The sequence below is a fragment of the Vombatus ursinus genome, unplaced genomic scaffold (genome assembly GCF_900497805.2).
Source record: "Vombatus ursinus unplaced genomic scaffold, bare-nosed wombat genome assembly UNPS02015175.1, whole genome shotgun sequence".
In the NCBI taxonomy this organism is placed as follows: domain Eukaryota; kingdom Metazoa; phylum Chordata; class Mammalia; order Diprotodontia; family Vombatidae; genus Vombatus; species Vombatus ursinus.
This window is the reverse complement of record NW_020954953.1, coordinates 1,758,866-1,782,446: the sequence shown is the minus strand read 5'-3', so window position 1 is coordinate 1,782,446 and position 23,581 is coordinate 1,758,866.

The window sequence follows — 23,581 nt, the reverse complement described above, 5'->3', positions numbered from 1 at the left end:
AGGACTACACCAATACCCCCAGATCAAGTTCAGATAAGCTAATATCTAACCATGCCTGCACTAATTTGTACATGTGAAATTGATTATTTTGAATTAAAGTATAAGACTTTACACTTATCCCTAAATAATTTTTATTTTACTGAACTCAATCTAATGCTCTAGTGTTTTTGGATCCTAAGTCTGTCATGCTATGTATCATCTATCTCTCTAAAGTGTGTGTTATCAGCAGATTTGATCATTGTACCAATTTACCCTTTGATCCTAGTCAGGTATAAAATTTATAAACAGTGTAGTTCCATAGGACATTCCACTCACACCTCCTGCCAAGTCAAAATGAAACCATTATTAGCTATTCTGAGTCTGGTCATCCAACCAACTCTGAATCCATTTAATTGTATTATCATCTAGTCTAAATCTTTCCATCTTTTTCATCAGAATCATGTTATATTTTATCAAATGCTTTTCTAAAATCTCAGTTAAACTATATATATCACAAATACCAAATCTACTACTTTGTTAACCTTGTCAAAGAAGACATAAGGTTAGTCTGGAGCTTTATTTTCTAGATATTCACTAATCATCTCATGATCCATTCTCAAATTTTCCCCTTTGGCTTTTTCAAAGCCAAGCTCACCATCTTAAAGCTTGCAGAATCTATTCCCCCTTTCTTTAAAATATAGGACATATGACTTTTTCTAGTCCTATGGCATTTTTTTTGTCCTTGATTTTTTTTAACACCTCACTGGCAGTGACTCAGTAATCACATCTTCCAGTTATTCTTTACTGGGGATCTGTATCTAGAGTAATTTGAATTCTTTTTTTTTTCTATCTCATTTATTTTAAGTATCAACTCTCATTGTTCATTTTTTTTGTTTTGTCATTTCCAGTGCAATAGCTATTCCCCTTACCAGCAAAAATAGAAGCAAAGAAAGGATTCAGAAGCTTAGCCTTCTTTATGTTGTCAGTTGTGATCATCATATCCAACTCATACCCAATAGGTGGTTCTATCTTTAGTCCTGGCTTCCCTAGAGTTTTTTTTTAAATCCCATATGATTGTCCTCTATTTCCTGACTAGCTTCAGGTCATTCTAAGCTTTTGCACTATTGGTACCAGTTTTATAATCCTATTTCATGTTCTTTTATTAATGCTCTCTTATACTGCCCTAGAATCCATTATCAATTTTATTTAGAGAGAGATACATAGATATATGGATATATGTTGATTGCTACAGTCCTTATTCACCCATACTGATTTGAATTTTCATGTATCTGTATTGATATTCTTCTTCCATGTATATATATATAGATATATATATACATATTCTCTATGATATCTAAGTTAGTCAGTTTTATCCTCCCATATCCCTTTTAATTCTAAAACCCTTTTAAAAAATATGTATTTTTAAAACACCAGGTAAAATAGATTCTTTCTGACCCTTGTCAAAGATGCTCAATCCTTGACTAGGCGTCTGTTATTCCTATATTTGAAGCCAGGGCTTCTTAAACTTTTTCTACTTGCTACTCCTTTTCATGTTTTTGGTAGTGTTAGTTGGTGTTGCATGGCCTGAGGGCATGCACAGTGCAAAGTACACATGCTCTGTATTCAGAACCAAGGCTGCAGTTGAAGTTGTATGATACAACAGGGACGAGTGCTGCCAGAAACACCTAGGATTCATTACATGATTGATTTTGAATTAATTTTTGGCCATTGCACGTTCAGAAACCTTCTACTATTGCCAAATTTTTCACGACCCCATGTGGAGTCACAACCCATAGTTTAAGAATCACAGTTTAAGCCGTTGTCCAAAAATACAAATCCCATTCTTAGCTATCTTTGTAGGCAATTGACACTTAACCAAATAAGTTTTTTTTCAACATCCCTTCCTTTTTTGGTTATCAATGAAGAAAACAGAATCAGTGCCTCTATGATTGTTAGCTTTTTGTCCAAGAGTTTATGATCTTGGACAATACTCTTGAGGTTCCTTCTGGTAGTGTCATTCGTGCTCATGTTACTCGCTGGAAGTAGATATTCATTTTGCCAAATATCAGAATAATCTCTCCTAAATCTTGCATACAACTTCTCAATTGTTTTCATGTTAATGAGCAGTTGTGTCAGCACACCTAAACAGTAAATAACAAACCACCACTACTTTTTCTTCTTCCTTGACACTTAACTGGATGGTTTCTCACTCCACAGTTACAGTAACTCTCCATTATCACTATTTAGAGGAAGAGCAGTTGATTTTTCCAGAGCACCTAGCTTCCTCTTCTTCAAGAACCTCTTTTAAAAGTTTTATTTTTTTAGATCCAAGTATGTAATGATACACTGCTTCCCTTTCTTTTTCATGTGATTGTCTTCTACTTTCCACCCTCTCGTCTAGGCTTAGGTTTCCCCTCTATCACTTCAGAATATTTTTTCCCTATTGAAGATAATTTAAAGGAATATATCATTGTTCTTCAGCATTTGAAGTGCGATTTCCTTGAGTATCCTCACTTCTTTTTAGAAGAGGGATCAGTCTATATTTAGAAAACAGACAGAAATCACCTGGCTTTGGGAGAAATTCATACATCACCCAATGCAAGTCACTTTAAAAATCAATATACCCTCCACACTGATCGGGATTTTCAGGCTTGTTTTTTGATCTACTTGTGAGTGTTTTCACCTTTCCTCCCACACCTCATTTTCTCATCTCTTATTTTGACGATCACACTCAATTTTCCTTAGTCTTAACAACTATATATAATTATACCCCATTTTTGCCTTTTCTAACTAACTTTTCATTTGTTTCACTATTTTTAACTTACTAATGTACTTTACCAATTGAGCTTACTTACCAATATGTTTTACTTACCTTTTCTTACTTAAGTTGCCTTGCCAACAACCTTTACCATTTACTTCTCCTAAACTCTTTCTTTTAGGTCCTTATTCAAGCCATTCTTCCATTCAAACTGACCCCTGTTTTCCTTTAGCTAGCATTATTCTTCAGCTTATCCTTCGACTCTTCCAAATTTTTCCTTCTTCAAATTAATTTTCTTGTCATCTTTATAAACCTAATGCTGTCAAAATCACCTTCACAAATTCTTTCTCATTATTCAATTTACATCCTTGTCTCCTCTCCTACTCCTTCATCTCAAACATTTTCACACAGAAGTTGAAAATACAATCTAGACTTGGAGATTTTCCTCCTTAAATCTTCCTCAATTGCTTGCCAAATTTTCCTCTAAATCCAATTCTTTACCCTTTTTCAAAAGTCCAAACCCCTTCAAATCGTCTTCATCATTACTTCTTCTTATTCAATTGAAATTCTTTTCTTTATGGAAGTGAGAAGTAGAAATCTCATTACACAGATAGTTCTCAGAAGTGGGCCTTGAACATAGTTCTTCTGGGTTCCAAGTCCAGAATTCTATTCACTATGCCACACTATTAGAATGTTGGAGCTGGAATGGATCTTAAAGGAAGAAGCATAGCCAAATTCCTTATTTTACAGGTGAGGAATCTGAAGTCCATGGAGACTCAAGGGAAACTCATGACTTTGTCAAAGTTGGAATATTAGTAGTAAAGCTGGGATAGGAATCCAAATTTCCTGAATTCTAATACAGTAATATTTTCCATGATTTCAGGCTATTCAAAATATCATCAAGGATGGGGAACCTGCAGGAACATGTGACCCTCAAGGTCCTCAAGTGCGACCTTTTGACTTCTGTCAAGTTTGGATTCAGTTCAAATTTTAATGTTATTAAAAATATTGATGTATGTCCCAATTCTGACATAAGGAACTGGAGATAATTGTGAAATGTGATATTTGCAAACAACTTCAGAAATAACAATGGGCCCTTCACTTAGAGTTTCCATAAAATTCTGTCTGATGAAACTTCCAATAATTCTGACACTTACCATCTGACAGTTCATAGAATCACATATTTTTAAACTGTGGAAGGGATGACAGAGGTCATCTTCTCCAATTCTCTTATATGACAACTAAGAAGATAAAAGCCCAGAGAATAACAATGAACTGCCTGTGATAACACTGCTCGTAGACCATGCAGCTGACAATTGAACCCAGATTTTCTGATTCCACATGCTGAACTATTTCCTCTACATCTTTGCTCTGAATCTACACACCTAACGGTAGGGTTATCACTAGATTCTTTAGTAAAGAATTGTCTCCTTTTAGAAGAAATATTTTTTCCTTTCTCATTTTCTTATTTCTCACTTGTGAAACTAAAATTCAGTCCAAGATGCTGAACACTGCAAACCTTTGGGAAAAAAAAGCCAGCATTTGTGCTGGATCTGCAGTTCTGGCTAAAGACCAGAGGTGGTGCTGAATGTTCAGGGAACTTATTGCCAGCTCTGCATTTAAACTTGAAAAGACTTTAGGACTAAAAATTGAGAGAATGAATCATGAATTAACAACTGCAATAGCAAATAAAAACCTGAAAAAAGATGAAAGAAAAAAATATAAAAGGAAAATTGAAAAGTTTCATGATGGCAAAAACTATTCAGAAAAGCAATGCAAACCAGAATCTGCAAAGAAAAGAAAACTAAAACAGAATCCTTTCTGTACCCAGAATATAGGTTCAAACATTTGTTGACTGGAGACTGGAAGGTATTTTGTTTAGTTACATCATTCTTCAGGGAATAGATATTCACTTGGCAAAGACTATGGTTTAGTCTCTTGTGGTTTTGTATATAGGTAGGCCCTGTTTACAGCTTCAATGATTATAATTCCAGGAAACCTAAATAATCATGGCAGACGTTATATAATGCAGAGTAATGCTTTGTTGCTGTTGTTTGGTTTTGATGTTGTAGTTGTTAGGAGATACAGGATCAATAGAATGTATATTTTGATAAAGAGAAAGGGTTAAATTGTTTAACTGTGGATGTAAGCAGTTTTGAATTAAATCCTACAAATAACTTCCATTATTATAGGGGTTTAGGCTCTAAAGTAATCTAAAAGCAGTATTTCCTCTGATCTCGCAACAATCCTGTCAGGTACTTTTTTCAAAATTTTAGCCACACATTATAGATGAGGAGATAGATAATCTAAAAGATTAAAGGATTTAGCCAAAGCCAGAAGCTAGCAGGTGAAAAGGCTAAGACTTAAATAAAAGTCTTGATTAGAAGGTTAGTGCTTTTCCTATCACCACCACCACCACCATTAACACCAGTACCATAAATGAATAGAAGGATATACTACTTTTTTGGTGAGGGTTTGCATAATGTTAGCTACCATAAAATATCCCTTAGAATAGTATATATTACAATATGCCATTAAGTATTGTTTCTTCCTTTCTTCTTCCCTCCTTAATTTTCTGCTTCCATACATCTCTCTAAAATTATCACTTACCACCCATGTAATTTTGGATAAATTGCTAGCCTATTTGGCCCTCAGTTTTTTTTCCCTGATAAAATGAGGGGATCACAGTAGATGGCCTCAAAATTCTTTCCCGAATCTAAATCTTTGACACTATTATGATCAATATTCTTGCTGGCATTTGCATGTTGGATATAATAAAGGAAGAAAGGGGTTGAATCTCATTAAAATCATTACCCCTACCCCACTCCACTAGCCACTGTCAGTAAATATATTTTGGACCCCAAGGGACCAGTTAGTCTGGAGAAATAAGACATTATCTAATTGTATTTGTTTGGCCAAGAAAAATTATTTACGTTTGTTCTCTAGGAGCCAGGCTTCAGTTTTCAAATTTTCTTTCTGACAGAATATGGGGAACAATGTACATAGTGCATAGTTGTTGTACTGATGTTTGGAAGATCTTGCACTAATAGGCTGTGACTATAAAAATCAGGAGACTTCATTCTGGCCCTGCCTCTCAATTATCTGACAGTCTTTCTTCCTGTCTTTCAAAGCAGAAGTCATGAGGCATGAAAGCAAGTTGACAAATTGAAACTGGTATGCTGAGAAAAAAAACAGAGATGGCAGAGGCACTTTGGAAAATAATGCTGTAGTTATCATTAAATACCCACAGATCTTAATTATATAGGGCCTGATTGTCCAATTTGTGGATTATTCAGTCTTTAAAAATATCTTTTTTTCTCTCTTTCAATTGATTCTTTGATCCATAGCAACCTTCATGAGCATTTTCATTGAATGTAGGAAGGGGAAATGGATGTATACCTCAAACTGGATCATTTGTTATTTGTTAGCAGGTAGCTTTTGTTATAATGAAGCTTTTAGATTATCTGTGCTTGTCTCATTCCAAATATTAGGGACTGACCAACCTGGCTGTATTTCATGGAATTTTTTAAAAAATCATGAAAATACATTAAATTTCTTATGAAACATTCCAAGAGAACCTAAAAACACCATAGTCCTCTCCTCTTTCTCTCTCTTTTTCCTATTTGCCTCCTTTTTCTTTTTCTTTCTCTATTTCCCTTTATAGCTACAATGAGGTGATTTATGGAGAGGGGAGGAGTTAGAAGAACCAATGGCTAAACTCTCACTATTTTTATTTTTATTCAATCATTCAAATATTTTTGACCATCTTCTGGGTAATAAACACTTTGCATTCCATCTTGCAAGGATATTATATTTGCCCAAAGTCTTTAAACCTCTTAAGAGACTCCATGGAAAAAAAAACGTGAATGAAATATATAATCAGAATATAAACCAAAAGAACCTTCTTTTGGGATTAGTCTAGCCAGAAAAAATATTTTTTGATAAGTATAACCTGGTCGACTTAGTTCTTATGACTATTCAGCAGAGCACTTGTTCCCACAAAGTCTAGAGAAAGCATGTTGAACTTCTCTTTAGAGAGAACTATTCAGTATTCATTCATTTGCTGAATAAATACTTACTGTTCTCATACTATATACAAATATGTGCATATGGAGGAGATGGAAGGGAGAGAGGATAGTGGGCTGTTGGGCATTAATCTCCTATGCATATGTGTGTATATATATATGTGTATATTATTATATATATCCATATATAATGGAACTGTGCTAGGCATACATACACACACATACACACACACACACACACACTTACACACTACATAACTTTCTGTTCACTACTACATTACACATGAAAGCCAGGAGCCCATAGTTTAAGATCTGATCTACTTCACAGACAATTTGTCAAAGAATGACTAAGCTCTTGCTTAGTCTGTTTTTCTGTCTCTGTCTGTGACTGTGCATTTCTCTATGCACTTAATACAGCATATTATATTCAAGTTGTTATATTACATTAATCATGTTATATATCTTATCATGTTATATTATGTTGTTATGTCCTGCCATGCCATTAGGCCCTATTGTTATATGTTATGTTATGTTTTGGGGTGTAGGGCATGTTTAGGGAAGCCTAGTACCCCTGGTTGTGAGGGCTGCTGAGCCCTTTTCAGGGCTGTTTTCTACCTTTGGAGTTCACCTGATTCACCCAACTCTCACCTGTGTCTTCTAGAAGCTGTAGCATGCACATTGGCCACACCCTGGTAAAACCTTCTTGACAGACAGGCTAAACCAGGCTGAGGGTAACTGAGGAGTATCAGGGGGATGTTTACCCCAAGCATGTTAAGACTTTCCCTGGTAGAATGGGTAGCTGAAAACAATTTGTTCCTATGGCCATGGAGGTGGCTGAAGAAGGTACTGTGGAGCACTTAGAGCTTGGTTAAATATCAAAGACACCAAGGTCATCCATGGCATCCCGAGCCATCACCAGTTATCTTGACTTCATTTTCCCACTGGACTGTGATGACTCTAGAAGAAAGAGAGGCTTACAACTTCACACAACTCTGCCTCATCTAAATTCAATTTATGCATGAATCAAAAGACATTACCTAATGCCATTTTACTGTTTTTACCTGTCTCAAAGTCCCGTGGTGACAGGCAAGTGATGAAGCAGCAGGTTCAGATATACTGGGAGCTGTAGTCACAACCCTGCACACAGGTGGCCCAGGTCATAGGGTTGTCTTCCCATTACAAGCAGCAGTGGGATTCGGCGGCCCCCTGACCCTGAGCACCCTTTTAAGGACTGCACTGCTTACCTCCTGATGTGAGGAAGGGGCTAGAAAAGGTGCCATAAAAATTGTCTGCTTTATTCAACCTTGGCCTGCTTACCATGTCTGGTAGGGATCCCACCCTGAGGTTGAAATACAAAAAATATGTATAAAAACTTCTGCAAAGACGATTCTACTCACCATTAATATAGGTAATGTGTGCACTTATCGACAACATGAAATCCAGTAGACCTTAAAGAGGAACAGCTTTTGTTGCAAGAGAATTCAGCAGGTATTGTAGCCAAATAGCAGCTCTGAGTGAAACAAGGCTGGCAAATGAAGGCCAGTTGAATGTCACATTTTTGTGGAATGGCCTCAGTGAAGGGGAGCACTGTGAAGCTAATGTAGGTTTTATAATCAAAACTAATTTAATCAACAAGTTTGTATGCCTACCAAAAGGAGTGAACAACAGGCTTATGACAATGGGATTTGCAAGAAAGTGCCACACCAGAATTATCAGTGCATATGCTCCCACCATGATGAACTCTGAAGAGCTCAAAGAAAAAATTTATGAATACCTGGAGACCCTCATCATCAATGTGCCAAAAGAACACAAGCTTATAATTCTGTGTGACTTTAATGCAAGGGTAGGCACAAACTATCAGACATCGCAGAGAGTGTTTGGGAGGAATAGAGTTGTAAATAGCAACAGCAATGATAAGTGAAGACTTGTGCATTTTATGACCTTCTCATCACCAACACTGTCTTCCATTTACCTAAATGGAATAAAACTTCATGGATGTACCTTTACAGCAAACATTGGAATTTAATAAACTATGTCATTGTAAGGAAAACAGACAGGATGTGAAAATTACAAAGTGGCACAGAGTGCTGGACTGATCATAGACTTATCCTCTCCAAACTAAATGCTCACATTCAATAAAAACAGCTGCCTCAAGACAAGGAAACTACCAAAAGACAATGTCATCAGATTAGAGAGCTTCTCCAAGTGGGAGCAGTTCATTGCTAACTTGGAGGGAAAGCTGAGTCAACACGTGGTTGGCAACAGTGAAGCAGAAAAGAAATGGGCAACTTTCAGAGATCTGGTGTACAGCAGTGGATCAGAATTCTCACAAACATCAAGACTGATTTGACAAAAATGATGGGGAAATTCAGAAGCTGCTAAACAAAAATCAAGAACTCCATAGGGTTTCAAGCAGGATAGTTCATCTGTCTTTAAGAAGGCAGCATTTAACTTCATCAAAAGTAAAGTGCAAGAGAAACTTAGAGAGATGCAGGATTCTTGGCTCAGTAAAAAGGTAGATGAAATGCAGCTTTACTCTTATAGTAACAATCCAAGGCACTTTTATGATGCCCTGAAGGCTATTTATGGGCCAAAGATGGATGGTGCATCTTAACTACTCAGTGCTGATGGATCCACATTGATTAGTGATGAGGCCATGATCCTGGAGAGATGGGCTGAACACTTCCATAGTGTTCTTAACAGACCATCATCAATCAATGCTAAAGCTATTGACTCTGTACTTCAGATTAAAGTCAATCCCTCTCTAGCTGAATTTCCAACTGAAGAAGAAGTTTTAAATGTCATTAGACTCTTTTTATGTGACAAAGCACTGGGTGCTGATTCTATTCCAACTGAGATTTAAAAGGCAGGGGGGGCACTGTTCATATAAAAACTGACTGAAATTTTTTGGGTTATATGGAAAGAGGAGGTTATCCCCCAAGAGTTCAAGGATACCTCCATTATCCATCTCTATAAAAGTAAAGGAAATAGATTGTCTGATGACAATCACAAGTGAGGTCTCTCTCTTAGTCATTGCTGGCAAAATTCTTGCCAGAGTCATCCTTAATAGGCTGATCCTTCATCTGGAAGATGTTTATCTACCTGAGAGCCAGTGTGGCTTCAGAAAGGATCGAGGAATGGTCATTTTGGTGTTTGCTGCCTGAATGCTCCAGGTGAAATGCCAGGAAGATAACAGAGGTCTGTATACAATGCTCATTGACCTGACGAAGGCCTTTGAAATGGTCAGTTGTGAGGGCTTATGTAAAATTATGTCAAAATTTGACTGCCCAGAGAAGTTCATCAGTATCGTACGTCAATTTCATGACAGCATGCTTGCTCCCATTCTGGATAATGGTAGATGCTCTGGAGCTTTCCCAATCACCAATGAAGTGAAGCAAGTCTGTGTGTTTGTTCCCATGATGTTTTCAATATGTTGTCAGATACCTTCAATAAGGATGGACATGACATCAAGGTCAGCTACAGCACTGGTGGTAAATTATTTAGCTTGAAAAGGTTATAAGCCAAGACTAAAGTGGAGAGAGAGAATTATTGCATGATTTTTTTGTTTGCAGATGATTGTGAACTCAATGCAACCTCTGAAACTGAGACACGACAAAGTATGGATCAATTCTCTTCTACTTGTGCTAATTTTGGCTCAACAATTAACACCAAGAAAACACATGTTCTCCACCGGCCAGCAGTACAGCATCTGTACATGGAACCATTGGTTACAGATGGAGAATTTTTGAATACTGTGGATAAGTTCATTTACTCTTGCCAGTATACTTTCCAGGGATGTCCATATAGATGATGAGGCTGACACATACATTGCTAGAGCTAGCTCAGTGTTTGGGAGGCTCCAAAGAAAAGTGGTGGAAAGAAGAGGTATTAGACTGCTTCTCAAACTGAAGGTCCATAGAGCTGTTGTGCTATCCTCATTGTTGTATACCTGTGAAACCTGGACAGTATACCAGCACCATGCCCAGAAATTAATCACTTCCATTTGAATTGTCTTAGGGAGATTCTGAAGGTCATCTGGCAAGATAAGGTACTAGACGCTGAGGTCCTTTCTTGAGTTAAACTGCCAAGAATTCAAACTCTACTGCAGAGAGCACAACTCAGATGGGCTGGCCATGTTGTTCGAATGCCAATCCTTCATAAAGACTATTGTAAAGAGAACTCATGCAAGGAAGAAACTCACTTGGTGGTCAGAAGAAGAGCTATAAGGACACTCTCAAGGTCTCTCTGAAGAACTTTGGAATCAATTTTGTGACATGGGAGACACTGGCAAAGATCACCCAGTATGGAGTACCCACATCAAAGAAGGCACTGTGCTCTGTGAGCAAAGCAGAATTTCAGTAGCTCAAAAGAAACTTTAGATGTGCAAAATCAAAGACATCTCCACCCCAAATGTTCATATGGACTCTTTGTGCCCTACCTGTGTTAGAGCATTCTGGGCTCCTATTGGTCTGGTCATAGTCAGACATAGTCAGACACACTGTACCTTGACTCCAACATAGTAATATCATTTTGGTCCTCTTCGAGAATGAAGGACAACAACCAACCATAAAAATATCATATTATATCATATATTATGCAATATTATATTATATTATGCTATATATACGTGGTGTTCCAGAACACCTTTAGTTGCTGCTTTAAGCCATGTAGCTTAAAGTTACTCAGCTTACATAAACTATTATTCTTAAAATGGCACTGAGAGTTTTGGGACACAGTGTATATGTATTATGAGCAAAAGGAGAGATGTATCTGCATCACAGGGCACAGATTTAAAATCCGTTTGCCGCTGTAGTAGGGCAGATTTCTCTGGATGCCATTTTTTGCCTCTGCAGAACTATCTTTCTCACTCACACCCACTTCATCTCTACTAATGTTACTGTTTCACCCACTCTGCTTTTGCTGTGCTATCTTTGTTAGTAAACAGAGCCGCATAAACTGAAATATCGCAGTCCTAGAGGAAACAGCACATGAGAGAAGCAGCAGCATAGTGGAGAGAGGGCTGGAATTGGCATCAGGGTCTGGATTTGATTCCTGGCCCTGACACTTCTTAGCTATGTGATGCTGGGAAACTCATGAATCCTCTCTGTCCCTCTCTGTGAAAATGAGAAAATCATACTTCTAGCTGTCTCATTGCCAGGTGTTTGTAAACCCTAAAGAGCTACATAATGTGAATCGTTATTATTACTTGCCACCCAAAAGATAAGTAGATATCACTGTCTCATGAATAGAAATAATAATAAATTTACAAGTTACTTATTTTATCACTGTCTAGAAATGAAAGACTCAAATAATATGAAAAATCCTAGTAGGATCCAGAGCCAGAATTAGAGATAGGCAATCTGTCCAGGTCATAAGAAGTAGAGGGGGGATTAAGAGGTACTTTTTAAAAATAAATAATATTTTATTTTTTCCAATTACATGTAAAGAAAAATTTTAACATTCATTTAAAAAAAAGTTTTGAGTTCCAAATTTCCCCCCTCCCTATAATGGTAAACAATTTGATAAAGGTTATATATGTGTAATCATGTAAAACATATTTACATATTAGTAATTTTGTAAGAGAAGAAACAGGACAAAAGGAAAAAAAGAGTTATTTTAATATATTTTATTTTATAAACAAATAGTTTTAATGCCATGGAATACCACTTTTCATGTTATCTGGATATTTATTTTGTAATAAATCTGGTTGAATACATTTTATCTAAGTGCCAAAGTGTCTGGTAGATGGTTGCATACAGAAAACGCAATTTTCTGGTCCTTGCTAGTTGTAACATGGCCCTAGTAAAGATAACTTCTTCCTCATGTCACCCAATTTTAATTTCATTAACCTTTTTTTTTTCCAATTAGTAAGCCCTATCTGATTGAAATTCCACATTTAGAGGAGGACCAAGACAATAAATTTCCCTTTCTGAATTAAGTGATAATTGCCACTTTTAACAATTGCACCAAACCTTACCCCACTGAAAAACAACCACTGTCATGCTCGTCTGACATTTCCACATCAGGTTAAGCAGCTTCATTTAGGAAAAGGACCATGTTTCATATTTCTCTTGTATCTTTCATGGTACATAGCTTAATGATTTGCATTAAGTATCTCACAGGTTGTTGTGAATAATGAGCTATACAGATGTGAATCATTATAAAGTAAGATAAATTCGTGCTAGAAAATGACACGAAATGATGTTAAAATATAATCGCCATAGACACTAGGCTCCATAGACTATTTGGTGAACACAACTTGTACATTTAAATGACCAGACTCTGTACTCTTAAATTCTTTTAGGTGTATGGAGAATCCCTGTCAATTGGAATCTATACTGTCCAATTTGAAGAAGATAGGCATTGTTTGAGCTCCCATCCAGTGCTTACTGTATTCTCAGACAATAAATCAAATGGAAAAAAAATTCATTAGAAAAGTGAAATAAATAGTAGAACAATGTATAAAATGGGACTTGGTTCTCATATTCAAATGAGTCCATTCTCCAACAGGTTCATGACCTTGTGGGGAAGGGAATAAATACATAGAAAATTCATTCCCTGGGATTAAGAAGGGTTTTAGCTTCAATGTTATCTGCCTTATTCCAGATGAGTAAATCTCTCTGGCCTGAGTTTTCATGGTGCTATCTCCTGGAAAATGATGCCTTATAACTCAGGGGTTTAAAAGGCAAAAAGAAGATTTTATATTTGATTCTGGAGGTAATAAGGGACTATGAGGTTTTTTTTTTTTTTTTAGGCAATTGGGGTTAAGTGACTTGCCTAGGGTCACACAGCTAGTAAGTGTCAAGTGTTTGTTCTGAGGCCAGATTTGAAATCAGGTCCTCCTGTTTCAGGGCCAGTACTCTATCCATTGCACCACCTAGCTGCCCCTGAGGTTTCTTGAATAACAGATAAGGTGATGAGACTTTCACTTTAGGAAAATCAATTTGACAGCTGAGTGGTAGCTGGACCAGAGTGGGAAGAGACTTGAGGCACGGAGACCGGCAGGATATTACAGTAGTCTAGGTGTGTGGTCATGAGGACCATAATGGAGAGAAGAGAAGGATGTATATATGAGAGATGTTATGAAGGTAAAATTGTTAGTACTTGACAACATATTGGATATCAGTGGTGAGAGAGAGAGTTAATCGCTCATGATGACAACTAAGCTGTGATCCTGGGTATCTGGGAGGATGGTGGTACCCATGACAGTAATAGGGAAGTTAGGAAAAGGATACGGTAAAAGATACAAACTTTTTGTACATGTTGAGTTTAAGATGTCTTCAAGATATGGAATTCAAAATGTCATATAGGCAATTGGAGAAGCAATATACTGGAGGTCAGGAGGGAAGTTAGGACTAGGTAAATAGATTTCAGAATCATCGGCATAAGAACCAGGAGAACATTGTACACAAGCAATATTGTACAATGTTCAACTGTGAATGACTTAGCTATCTTTAGCAATACAATGATACAAGACAATTCCAAAGAACTCATGATGAAAGATGCTATCCGCATCTAAAGAAAGAACTGATAGAGTCTGAATACAGATCAAAGCATGCTATTTTTCACTTCCTTTACTTTTTTCATGTTTTTGTCAGTGTTTTTTTCACAACATGACTAATATGAAAATATGTTTTTCATGATTGCACATGCATAACCTATATCAAATTGCTTATCATTTCGGGGGGGGGGGACAAGGGAAGGAGAGAGACAACTTGGAACTCAAAATTTTAAAAAAATGAATGTTAAGAATTGTTTTTTTGGGGGGCAGCAAGGTGGCACAGTGTATAGAGCACCGTCCCTGAAGTCAGGAGGACCTGGGCTCAAATCCGGCCTCAGACCAAACACTTGACACTTACTAGCTGTGTGACCCTGGGCAAGTCACTTAACCCCAATTGCCTAAAAAACCAAAGAATTGGTTTTTAAAATTTTTTTATTAATTTATTTTGATTTATCAACAATCACTTCCATATGCTTTTGAATATAAAATTTTTCTCCTCCTTCCTCCCCACCACCCTCCCCAAGATGGTGCACAATCTGATATAGGCTATACATATACATTCCTATTAAACATATTTTCACATTAGTGATATTGTAAGTAAAAATTAGAACCAATAGGAGGAACCACCAAGAATTGTTTTTATATGAAATTGGGAAAAATAAAATGTTATTTGAAAAAGAAAATCATCAGCATAGAGATTATTATTGAATCCATGGGAGCCAATGAGATTATCAAGAGAAATTGAATAAAATTGAATAGAGAAGAGATGAGGCTCCTGAATAGAGCCTTGAGAAACACCCATGATCTGGATGAAGATCCAGGAAAAGAAACTGAGGGGTGTTGATAGGTAGGGGGAGAACCAGGAGAGAACAGGATCACAAAAACCTGGAAATAAGGGAATACCAAGGAGAAGAGAGTGATTGATAGTGTCAATGGATGCAAAGAGGATAAGGATTGAGAAAGGGCCATTAAACTGGGCAATTAAGATATCATTGGAAACTTGGACAGAAAGAGAGAGAGAGAGAGAGAGAGAGAGAGAGAGAGAGAGAGAGAGAGATTATTGAGGAATTAGCTTAGGTCATTGTCAATAGGGGTTCAATTTAGGGATGGAATTGTCCCAGGGCATTAGGCAACTATGTGTAGCTAGAAAAGGTATGGGGGGAGGGACTAGCAAAGAGTGATCCAGTGAATGGGTAGGACAACTGCCATGGAATTGTAGGAGGCCAGAGTGTGATGAAGTTGCTACTGAGGAAGGCAGGGAAGGTCCTCTCCTTTCCAGGCTGTCACAAGCAAGGCAACTACTTTGGAGTTGTAGGTGGTCAGAAAGGCTAACTAGTTTCCCCTTCTACAAATTGTCATGGAGCTCTGATGAGTTTCAAGAAGGTCTTAGCAGCACATGTAGTGGAATGTATAGATAAAGGCTTTGACTTCCTTTTGAAAGTTGTAGGGCAGAGGGAGAGGTGAAGAAAGGACTTGCAGTACATTTAAGCCTTTGAACTGGCCTGTCCAGAATTCTTGAAGTGATAGCAGGAAGCATTGACTCATTAAAAAGACCAGTTTAGCAAGAAATGGTGGTGGCAACATCAAGCAGGAGCTTATACAGGGCAGCTCTATGAGGAGAGGAATGACTAATGGGACAGTCAGTGGAGCATTTGCTGAAAATCCTCTCAACACAGGATGTGTTACATAATGTAACAACATTTTTTGAGCTATGTTAAATAGGAGTGATAAAAAGTCAATTGGAAATAAATCCCCAAGAAACCATAAAATGAAAATATACTTAATTTATAATTGTAAGCTATTCCTTGTGTCCACATTTGTATCCTAAGAAGTCATTCTAATAAAGGAATTCAAGTTACTGAAGCAAAAGAAAATAGTTATTTGAGATGTCAACACATTTAGGCATATTTTCCACAACTGTCTTTTCTAACCATAGAGTCTTTCCTCTCTGATATAGTAGAATGGCTCTGTATCCTACCAGCTGTATTTCTAGTGCAATACACCTTAGGTTCAGGAAAAGGCTTCTTTCACAGCAAGACAGAAACTACTACAACAGAAAATTTTTGTTTAACCTAGGCATGATGTTCTTAAAAAAAGTTTTCTTCTTTGTTTCATCCCATTTTGTATATCCTACCCTATTGAGTTTAAGGATTTTTAATACTGTATTTTTGTATTTGAACAGAATTGACTTTTCCTAGGAAATGTAGAAAGTTCTTTAGAATTATCAAGAGTCTTTGATTATAGACAAACAAAAGAATCCACAAGGTTGTTTTCTTTGTTTTGGATAGCAGCAGCAGTAGTGGAGGTGGGGAGAATGATGGGTGAGAGTTGTTTTGTGATAGGTAAGAGGAAGAGAGGTTCTTCAAGAAATCTTAATGAACCACCAAGTGGGGGAAATTGAGGCTGGTGGATCACTTGAGTTCAGCAGTTCTGAACTAGAGTACTAATGCTGACTGGGTATTTGTACAAAGTCTAACACCAATATGATTTTGTAGGAACAAAGGAGCCACCAGGCTACCTGAGGAGGGGTTGAACCAGCCTAATCAGGCTGTTAGCTCCACCCTCACTTCTCACCCTCTCCAGCTTTACACAGCTGCCTAATGCCCAAGGACAGGGGTGGGGAAACTGAGCCCTCAAAGCCACTTGTGGCCCTCTAGGTCCTCAAGTGTGGCCCTTTGACTGATTTCAAACTTCACAGAACAAGTCCCTTTAATAAAAGGATTTGTTCTGTAAAACTTGGACTCAGTCAAAAGGCTGTACCCAAGGACCTAAAAGGCCACATGTGGCTTCGAGGCCACAGGTTCCTCACCCCTGCCCTAGCACAATTCCACCCCAAGGTTAAACCAGCCCAGGTCAGCAAAAAAAAAAAAAAAAGTGAGAGGGAGCAGGTAAAAATTTCTGTGCCAATCAGTACTGCCAATCAGCCTGTGAGTGGTTGCTATACTTCTAGCCTTGACAAAAAAGGAAAATCCAATTTCAACAATAACAAAGAACAACAACAAAACCCCAGAAGAATGACTCTAATAAAGTCTCATTTCTCATTAAGATTAGTTAGGTCTGTTTGATAGTGAGTTGGTCAGTGCTTATTATTTGTAAGAAATTTAGATCATCTCTTCCGGAGGGTTTTTTAGTTTAGATCTTCACTATATTATGAGCAAAGCTGGTCCTGGTTGTGAGTTTAGTAGGTGGCCACCTATTGTTTTTTCATTGTGAGGGGCCAACTCAACAAAAACAGATCTCATAGTATCAAAGAAGGGGTCTCAGACACCATCAAAGTCATACTGTACAGATGAGAACATCACAGGGAGGGAGGTTAGGTGACTTCTTCAATGTCACACAGGTATTAAGTGTCAGAAGGGGATTTGAAGACAGATCCCTTGACTCATACACTAGTGATCTTTTCACTATGATACATTGCTGCCCCAGATTGCTATCACCAAAAATGTCTGTCATTCCAGTTGCTAATGGACAAAGGAATTGCCTTAATCTCCAGAAGCCCAGAATTAAAAGGCATATATATTGCCTAGAAATGCCTTCTTGCCCAGACCAACCCCCCAATCTTTTCTAGTTCATGGTGATTGGTTCATTGGATTAACCAGTTGACAACATAGCACAGAAAGGAGGTGGGTTGGGAAAGAACATGAAAGATCAGAAGACAAACTTGGAGTGATTTATAGTTTTGCTTATGATTGGTCCTAGCAAGAGGAATAACAAGTTATTGGGGATAAAGTGAATGGGTTGGGTTGGGGTTGAACTGGAAGTTTAGTCAGAATTCAGACTGGAACTTCCCCTGAGAAGACTGAGTAGACTGAGACAACTCAATGATTGCCCTCAAGTCTGTGGAGTTCTTACTATCTACTCTTTGCCTTGTTTCTTGAGTTTTTATACATTTCTAGAGAAGTATGACTTGACTTTTATATAGTGTAATAATATCACATCTTCATGTATTTGTGCCTACACACACACACACACACACACACAAACGTGCATACCCCTCAGGCTTGGCTTTGAGAACAAGGTAATTGTCCATGAGATAGCTGTCTAATCTTGTTTGTGATGGTCGTTTGCCAGTTGTCTTTAGAGGAGAAAGTTTAATTTGTGGGCTGTCACAAATTTCCCTCGATATTTTCCCAGTTGAGGTAAGTCCACTCCATCCCCTAGACTGCACTTAAGACTGACTAAAGAAGTCTTTGATTTATTAGTCATTAACTACTTTTTATCAGTGGAGCCGTATCATGAAACCACAGTCATAAATAATCCCATTTATTCTTTTGCTCATGGAAGTTGGAAATGACATAATTGTTAATTGCAAAAAATCAACAAACGCTGAACTATGACATTGGCATTATTGAAAAGGATAATTATTCAATTCTAATTTTCCTGAGTGTGCTAGAGTTACAAATTATGCTGTGGACCCTTTCTGTTCAGCTTCTCAAAACTGGAAAGTTAACATTTGTGACCAGAAACATTTTATGCCACATGTTAATAATAGCTAACATTTAATTAAAGTTTTAAATTTTTGCAAAGAATTTTATATATAGAAATATTATTTGAACTTCATAAGAACCCTATGAAGTAGTTACTATTTTTTTCTCCATTTTACATATATAGAAACTGAGACTGAGACAGGTGAAGTAACTCCCCCGGTCACATAGCTATTGAGTGTCTGAGATAAGATTTGAACTCATATTTTGCTGATTTCCAAGTCTAACACTCTATCCACTACTTCACACTACCTCTATCACAGTAGAAATGTCAGTAACATTGTTAACTGATATTACATTCACAATATTAATTTTAATCAGTTTTAGGCTAAACTTTATAGAGTTAACTTGCTCTTGAAATATCTCTTAATACTTCATCATTTTTTTCACCATGTTTTTAATTTCCTGTTCTTTGTACATTTTACTTTATTCTGGTCTATCTTCACTTCTCTCTTTATAGTTTCTTCAATTTCCACAACTATTTGTGTGTGTGTGTGTGTGTGTGTGTGTGTGTGTGTGTATTGGGCATGCTAGAGTCAGTTCAAAATGACTGTCTTTGGATAAATTTCCAGTGTGAAATTTAATGCTATAAATTAGGACTTGATTTATTGTTTTGTTGAACATCTAGACATAAGAAAGTGATGGAGATAATGTCAATAATGCAAATTATACTTAAATATTTATTTTTTCAGATATCCAGTTGTTAAATATTTACCACTATACCACTTTTATAACTGACATCTCTGAAAAGATTCTTTTTTTTGTTAGCATGTACTATAAGAGGCATCATGGATAGTAAATAGAAGGCTGGCCTTGGAGTTAAAAAGACCTGAATTGAAATACTGTCTTTGATGCTTATTAGTTTATGCTCATGGGCAAAAACATTCAAACTTTCAGTGCTCTCTAAGAAGCTCTCTAAGACTATTAGTTACCTGATGAGTTGCTGATTTATATGTGGGTGGAGGGAGTTTCTCTCCAGGGGTTCTCCACCCAACAACAATAAAATGTTCACTTATGACTGCAAAATACTTGTGTAACATATAATAAAATCCCTATCTACATGGATATTTGACTGTATTTGCTGTATAATTTATTCATTGCTTATCTGTCTCCCTGCTCAGTCTTTATGATTCTTATGGCAGGAAATCTTAGATAAAATGGCAAATATAGATCTCCTCATACCTAAACCCTCGTCCCTGTCCAATTAGACCTGGAGATGGCATTAGTGGAACAATAACAAAAACCTTTGAATTTAGCTATCATATGGAAGGCATATGAAATGACATGGTTGTTTCTTTTACCTATTCACTTTAGGTATTAAGTAGAATTTTAGTTCCAATCAAAATAAAACAACATTGCTGGCTTACTCTGTTAATTTACTACCTAGGCTATTTTGATGATATACTAGCTTTTGGTAGTAGTTCTGAGCTGCTTTCCCCTGCTTGAGTCAATCAAGGATGTCTTTGGAAGCCCATATCACCTCTCTTAACTCTTCCTCTCCCATCTCAACCCTGCCATTATTCCCCCACCAACAAAACATTTGTCGGATGTGGTCAATTTCGTTAAATAGCTGCTCTGAGTTTTAGAACCACACCTCCTTATGCTTGCCAGACAGCTAAATGTCTATGATAGTTTTCTGTCTGCCCACTTATCCATCCATCCTTCCATCCAACCATCCGTCATCCATCCAGTGTCTACTGTGAGCAGAGAACTCTGTTAAGACTTGGGAGAGATACAGAGTTTAGGTAAGATCTGGTGCCTACCTTTGTTATGGGGCTTAGTACAATCCTCTCTCTCTCTCTCTCTCTCTCTCTCTCTCTCTCTTTTTCTGTCTCTCCAAGACATACATATACATATATAATATAGTAATTATGATATAAAGTAATAAATATATTCAACAGAGAACTAGGGGGGAAATGTTAAGTCTGAAGGGGAAGGTTTTTCTTGCTAGATCACAAAGGTTCTTTTACTGAAGAGAATGAATTTAAGCTGTGTTTTAAAGGATGGATAGGAATTCAACAGGCTTAGAGGGAGAAGGTGGACATTCTTATCATAGGGTGATAACACGGTAGCATGAACAAAGGCAGTGTTTCTGGAGAGTTCTAGGTAATTTTGGGGATGGGTGCAGGGGTGGAGGGAAGAACAGTTGGACTGGAACATAAAATTCTCATAAGGTGGCACCAGACTGTGAAGTCCTTGAATGCTAAGCAAATGAGTTTGACCTTTACTTGGTAGGCAATAGGGAGCTGATGAAGACTTTTGATCTGAGAGGTGACATGGTCAGAAATATGTATCAGAAAGATTATTTTGGCATAGGGGAGAGATTGGAGTGTGGAATTTGAGAACTGTTAGGAAACTTTTGTAATACTCCAAGTAGATGACAAACTGGCCTTACTAGGAAAGGAGCAATGGGAACAGAGCAGGTAAGAGAGATATTAGAGCTACTATAGGAGTGGAATTGATAAGACTTGATAACATATGTAGGATTCATTGCTAATATCCTGGAAAGTGATGAAGTTAGACACATACATTTTAGAGGCAAGAATATGGGTAGCAATGAGGAAGACAAAGATCTTGATCTTTGGGCTTATCTTTTGCACTTTTCATTTGAATACTGGTGTCAAAGATTTTTATGTCCCTTTAAAAACTTCAAAAGATCAGATTCAAACAAATCTGAGGAGTCTCTTGGCTGAGCTGCTCTGAGATGGACTTTGGAGGCAGAAGATCCACATGAGGATCCCAAGTAGGGCAGTTCATGGATCTTCTGATCAGAGTGATGTTTATGACAGGAAACTCTAAGTGAGCTAAAAGTCAAGGATAAAACAGGCTTTAAATCAGAAAGTCTCATTCAGATGAAGTTCCACTTTGTTCCAAAGAGCTTGGCACTTGTGGCGAGGACTCTCCCTCTGGTAAGGAAATGCTCCTTCTAGTTAAAGCTTTAAAAAATAAACAGCTTGCCCTTTATGGGAGGAAAATCACTGAGCATCTCCCCCATTTCCTTTCCCCCACCCCAAGTCTCATGAGTGTGTTAGAGTTTCGCTTTTTAAAAGAGCTGTGGCCAAAAAACCCTCTGGATTTTAAGGTAAACAAACAAACAATCAAACAAACAAGCAATGGCAAAGTCCATTCTTCCTCCCATGAGGAGAAAGTAGTACTTCAGTTGAGGACTCTAGATGAAGACAGAAGGAGGTAGAAATTCCAAAACTTCTTGCCCCTTGAGGGAGTACTTGGCACTTCGCACGTCATCAACACTTAGCACAGTATCTATCATATTTTGTTGTTGTTATTGAGTCATTTCAGTTTTGTCTGACTCTTTATGACCCCATTTTTTTTTGGCAAAGATACTGGAGTGGTCTGACATTTCTTTCTCCAGCTCATTTTACAGATGAGGAAAGTGAGGCAAAAAGGGTTAAGTGACTTGCCCAAGGTCACACAGCTAGTAAGTATCTGAGGCTGGATTTGAATTCAGGTCTTCCTGACTCTAGGCCTAGCACTTTAACTACTGTGATACCTAGCTGCCCTCACCTAGAATACAGCAGGTGCTTAATAAATACTTACTGACAATCTGGAATCAATGCCTGGCAGAGACTTTATACCATGTCCATTGGTTCAGCAATAATCGTATGTCATAAAAGACCAGAGGGCAACGGTCCTGGCACTCCTGACATCATCAGAAGACACCAATGGTCTTATAGTATCAAAAGGGTGACTTACCCTTCTAAGTAATAGCCTTGACCAGAAGTCTTCCATAAATGCCGAGGTCCCTCCATGAATGCAACCTAACCCTGTATGTTTCTTATATATACCCACTCTTCCTATTAATGGTGTGTGTAGTTATGGAAAATTGTATGGGTTTACAGGGTGCTACTTTTCTTACAATGCTGTTTCATTAAATGACTTTGATTTGAACTAATTATGTTCTCTGGCTAAATAGAGAAGGTAAATACAACATGAATTGTGGTTTTGAGTGAATATGGACCTGAGTATGTGAATCTGGCAGACTGGTTTGGAGGTTCCTCTATGAGGAGTCTATGGTCCCCTCGGGGCTATACATAGCTTTTAATAAATAAAAGAATGAAAGACAATTACTGTTTTGCAAACATGAGAGAATGAATGAATAATGGTGTCATAGATAGAAAAAATGAAGTCAGAAAGAATGTGTTGAGGTAATCACCCAATTGATCAATGACTCAACATATATTTATTCAATTTCTACTCCATGCTAGGCCTGGGAATAGGAAGACAAAAGTAAAATATTTCCTTTCTTCAAATAGTTTCTGTTCTATCAGTAGTTATAACATACATACATATGTGTATATAGAAAATACATACAAAATAAATACAAGGTAATTTTGAGAAAGGCAGCTAGGTGGCACATTGGATGAAGTTCTGGGCCTGGAATCAGGAAGATCTGAGTTCAAATATGGCCTCAGACATTTCCTAGCTGTGTGACCTTGGGCAAGTCACTTAACCCTTTATGTCTTAGTTCTTCACCTATAAAATGAGCTGGAGAAGGAAATGGCAAACCATTGCAGTATCTTTGCCAAGAAAACCCCAAATAGAATCATGAAGAGTCAGACATAACTGATCAACAATGATTTTGAGAGAGTAGACCCTATGGGCTGTTGTTGGTGATCAGAAGAAACTTTGTGTAGGAAAATTTTATGTTCTGTTTTGAATATGTTGAGTTGGATTCTCCAGTCTTGCAGACAGTGAGAGAAGGCAGACTAGAGGTTGGAAGAGAGGTCGTAGCTAAAGATAGAAATCTGAACATTGATATATACTTGGTAGTTGAAACTGTCACAATGAATGATAGTGCCGTTGAAGAGAGCAT